The sequence below is a fragment of the Peromyscus eremicus genome, unplaced genomic scaffold (genome assembly GCF_949786415.1).
Source record: "Peromyscus eremicus unplaced genomic scaffold, PerEre_H2_v1 PerEre#2#unplaced_105, whole genome shotgun sequence".
In the NCBI taxonomy this organism is placed as follows: Eukaryota; Metazoa; Chordata; class Mammalia; order Rodentia; family Cricetidae; genus Peromyscus; species Peromyscus eremicus.
This window is the reverse complement of record NW_026734344.1, coordinates 34,400-39,340: the sequence shown is the minus strand read 5'-3', so window position 1 is coordinate 39,340 and position 4,941 is coordinate 34,400. Positions and strand designations below refer to the sequence as shown.

General features: G+C 43.6%; 1 long non-coding RNA gene across 1 annotated transcript; it reads left to right on the top strand.

Annotated features, from left to right (window-relative positions):
* The first annotated feature begins 719 nt into the window (after positions 1-719).
* LOC131901524 (uncharacterized) lies at positions 720-4,246 on the top strand. Its single transcript, XR_009376766.1, has 3 exons — positions 720-905; positions 1,795-1,987; positions 3,971-4,246. It is a non-coding gene; the product is annotated as an uncharacterized LOC131901524 (long non-coding RNA).
* The last annotated feature ends 695 nt before the right edge of the window (positions 4,247-4,941 follow it).

Here is a 4,941-nt window from a genome sequence, read left to right as displayed (position 1 = left end):
CTTCTCATTCCTCTTGAAATTCAAGGATTCCAGGATATTAATTGTTCTGGCTCAGAAGTCGGGAACTGGTAAGGCCAATGCTTTATGCTGGGAACTCTTGGCTTTCATTCCTTTGGTAGATAGGCATTGATGTGTGAACATGACTCCGACATTAAAGCGGGAGGGATTAAGGAGGTGTGCCCATTTCAAGGCAGGACATCACTCTACTTCAACCACAGTGGCTAACTTTAGTTAAATCCCAGCTGCTCTGTGTTCCTCAGTTGTCAGTGAGGAGACTTGTTGAGTTTGGTGACCATGTTCTGCCCTTATATGTCTTCTCCATCAATAGTTATATGGTTAGAGTGACCTGTCAAGATATTTGGGGAACCTCTAAATGACTGGGGTGATTGTGAACTATGGCAATTTTTTCCTGACTTGTAAACCCACAGGCTTGTGGACTCTGTAGCCAAGTTAAATTCTGAGTCTTCAGCTGTGAATGAGCCTGAAGAGGCTATCTCCTTGGTTACTTGGAGCATGTGCTATGAGGGCAGAGAAAACCAGATAGCTGGGATAACCACTTCCCTTCAAATAGAGGAGACAGCTGAGTTCCCCAGAGGGGGCATCTGAAGCACAAGACAAAATAATTTACGGTGTCACCGAGTCACTGGTAAACAATCTTTCTCAAACATTTGATTAGGACTCAGGGTGGTCTGTCCATTTTCTTTGCCTAGTGATACTGCAAGTTCATTTATGTTCATCTATCCACAAGGAGCACCAGAGAGCCACCATCCCACCACACCTTCCTCACCAAGATGCAGGTGAAGCAGAAGGTGCAGACTCACCAATCAGCTACAGGAAATGACCATTGAAAGAAAGTAACAGTGAGATTGGCTGATCTTTATCACAGAAGAGAGCATGAAGAATAGGTATTCATTCTTTCAAATGCTGTGGTTTCAATCTCAGGTCCACTCTGTCATCATTTCTTCATTTTATATAAGGTCTGTGATTCTGGTAGGCTGCATCTTCAGGGTATGCCTTCAGGGTATGCCAAAATCATGTCTATGAACTCCTCCCAAAGGCAGATCCTCAAATGTGTACAGGAATGATATGAGGACAAAGACTCTTCTGCTTCCTCTAAAAAGAAACAAAAACAGAGCCTGTGGCATGAGTCATAGTACTCATGGACTGAGGCAGTAGTATGAATTCCCAGCATGACTTTGAAGAGATTCTATCAAGTGCTGTCTAGTGTAAGATGTTAGTTGCTGTGAGTTTGAGTTAATATTTTTGTTACTTGCTTTAAAAGGCCTTTTACGTTTGATTCTCCAAGCATCAGTTGGAGAGGCCTGGTCACACATCTAAATGTGTCCATACAGGGACTCAGACTGATCCCTGTTCCTTTTGTTCCCCTCTGAGAGGACACGCCTGCATGAATTTGTTCAGCATCCAATTGATGGAGTTCTCCCACTCTCACTCAGTCTCTCTTTCTCTGTCTCTCTAAGTATCTCTTTCTCTGTCTCTCTGTCTCTCACATATATGTGTTTATGTTGTGTATTTTTCTATGTGTTTGTGCATGTATCTCCCTCTAGTCCCTGTAGTCAGGGATCTGTGGTTGGGCATGTGCAGTTCCCTATCTCACAGTTCCCAGGTGATACGTTGGTGAAAATTGGGAGTACCACTTTGGGTATTATAGTTCAGCCAGTGTACTTACTTTGGTGACACATAGATATTTCCTTGGAAGTGTTTATTAATCTGTCATGATGTTGCATCCCATCCTCAAAACTGTTCACGATGTTATTTTGGTTTCCATTGTGACAGGTCCCATCATAGAGAATTTGTTTTTGAAGACAGGAGAAACACCTTCACAGACTCCGGAGGGTACACACCTGTGGAGTAGACACCAGGGAAATTCTTAGACTTCTATTTCAGCAAGCCTCCTGAGAGAGCTCATGCAGCTCCACCTCCCATCATCTAAACAGCCTGCCTCTACTGACATAGGGTCAGCACAGGTGTAAGTAAAAATGTTTTCAAATCTGTGGGTTTGGTCCTGGGTTTTGCTACCAACAATATAAGTAAATTTGTTGCAACAACTCTGGGGAAAGGTGTCCTGACTACCTGGGGAGTCAGGCAACACCTTGATGTGCTTAGCACAGCTCTGATGGCTGAAATTGCTAGGAGACAGTTCAGCCCTGGATGGTGAGATATCCTGCACACCTCAAGCTGCTCACAACAGCTCTGCCCTGAGGGTGTCCCAGAGACCTGGAGCTGTTGTGCACAGCTCTTACAGCTGGAACTGCAAAGAAGCAGCCTGACCCTGGAAGGAACAAATTTATGACTTCTTTGGAAATTCAGGCCTGGAACTAATGGAGGATGATCTCCCTGAAGGATACAACAATCCTGCTCTTCTGGAGAGCTGCTACAGCTGAGCTTTGCTCAGTCCCATCTTAAGGGGGCTTCCTTGCTGAGCTCTGCTTCTCTTGCCTATGCTGTGGCTTTCTTTTGCTTCACTCTGCAAAAAGTGAAAAACCCCTGCAGAAATGTAGCAACGTACTCTGGCTCTGGAGAAAAGTGTTACTTTTTAGCTCTTTATGGCTCTGTCCACTGAGGGACGTCTCAGCAAAGATCTTCTGTTCAGCTCCTCCTTGCTCTGCTCTTTCAGCTTTCTCTTGCTCTGTCCAAGGGGGACATCTCAACAAGGATCTTCTCTATGCCAGTGAATGAAGATCATCACACCCAAAATTCTTTTGAGAAAGATATTTATTTGAGAATGAGGAGTCTAGGTGAGTAGCTGCCTCTACCAGGGTGGACAGAACAGCCTTTTTTTTTTTAATACTGACAAGACAGGGCGGTTTACACTGGATGTTTTGGGGGTGCAGTCAACCTCGGGTTGACTTGGGGCCCAGGGTTCTTCTGTTCTGCTCTGTGATTGGTTGATTTCCCAAGGCAGTTGGCCAGGGGCAGAGATGGCTCTGATTTGAATAAGCCAAACTGTGTTTCCTTCTGCCCTGATCTGAGTCTTTCCTCCCTAGTTCTGGGCTCCAGGATCAAGATGAGTTTCTTTAGCCAGCCCCTTGTCCCTACAATAGCAAGTTTAATAAATACCAGAAGTTCCCATTACTTAGGAGACAGGATGAGGCATCCCATGACATCCAGTAGTGTAGAACACACCCTGAATTCCTGTGATACTTAAGGACTATGTTCATGGAGTTTATTACCTCTAGGTCCAGGAACTACTACCAGGCAAACCCTTTCTATGAAAAGCTCAAGATGGGGCATGAGCAGGTCATGTCACACACACAGAGCTTAAAGAATGCGAACACCAAGGTCTCAGAGAAATTAAATGGTCTGGCCGAGGAGTCAGTCTTCCATTGTTAAGTGCCTGTCTTTCAGGGGGCCACAACATTGTGCAATGGCCATCTCTGGCTTTCCTTGTTGCTGTACTGCAGAGTCTGAAGCTCTGGCTCCAGCCTTTCTGCCTCTTAGCAAGCTTCCTTAGCAAGTAGTGCTTTGTCTTATGCTTCTCATTCTCAGCATTGCCAATAGTGAAAGAGACTGTTAGCTACTCCGAACACCAAATTGTCATACTTAATAGTCTACAGAACTACTATTTTTAACCTTCCTAATGGCATGACCATTGATGTACAATTCCTCATGTTTTGACATTTCACCATAAAATTATTTTTCTTGCTATGTCATAACTGTAATCACTACTGTTATCAATCCTAATGTAAATATCTGTTATGCAGAGTATCTGAGATGCCTCCCCCTTGAAAGAGTAATTCCGTCACCAAATGAGTCATGACACTTAGAAGTCCAGTTTGCGACACGAGATGGATATCATGTATGGTTTTGTGCAGGGGTCTATTGCAATAGGACTGCTACAGCACTTGTGTCTGCTACCCTCACTCAGACAGGATTTGTCCTCTGCTTGCTGATGTTTCCCCATTTCCATGGTCAGAGAAGGGCAAATGGGGAATCTGTTTTCTTACTATAGGTTCTTGGATTCTTTTGTTGTAGGAGTTTTCAGAAATAGTATGATTCTTTCGGGAATTCCCTTTTCTCTACCATTGGCCAAGAGGAAAATGTCAGAGACCCCCAGACACAGAAAGAGCAGGTAAGAACAAGCAGCTGGGTCAAGGTTAGGTCCAGCACCATTTCCTCCTGTAACATTAGCCTGTTTAACATTCAACCCACTTGTGTTTAATTCATCGCTTTACTCATACACATTCTCCCCACACACACATTCAACCCCATCACCACTTTCATGACAGGCAACTGTTTATTTTTTTGTTCATGCACCAGTATTTCTGGGAAGTGAGTCTTCTGTGAGAATCATTTGGCAATCAATCCCTGCTTCTCTGCCTGAAGCTAAAATCCAATGATGGAGATGGATGTCACACATCACACACCTTCATGTCATTATGAGGAGAGAGGTGCTATGAACAGCCTTGAGGGAGTAAGTTCAAAGTCCAGCACCATTTGCTTTTTGCACATTTGCTTTCCAGGTTTTATATATGATCACAGTGGGGATAGCAGCTTGCAAGTAGGAGAGCCCCCTGTAAAGGTCAAGTGAGTCATTCTCTTTGTCACCTCGTTGGGTGGCATGTGGCCTTCTTCCGCCCATTATCTGCATGCCAAGGTGGTCTCTTCACTTTGACAAGCTGTTGGTTCTACAACATAGCAGTCATGGTGCTATGATTTTAATGGTGATATCTTTTGAGGAATTGTTTCTTTGACATTGTTCTTAAAATGCAATTCACCAACCTGAAATTGAGATTTATGTTTTTGTGAGAATTTAATAATACTCAATGCCCTTTAAGTAGTACTTATTTACACTGTTGCTTTTGTTTAAAATTTCCAGGGCACAATATAATTTCTTCACAGCCATATTTTTATCGGTTTGCACAAGAAAATTACCGTACATGTCTTCTAGAATTTTGAAAATGTTCTTCTGTACCTGGAGAA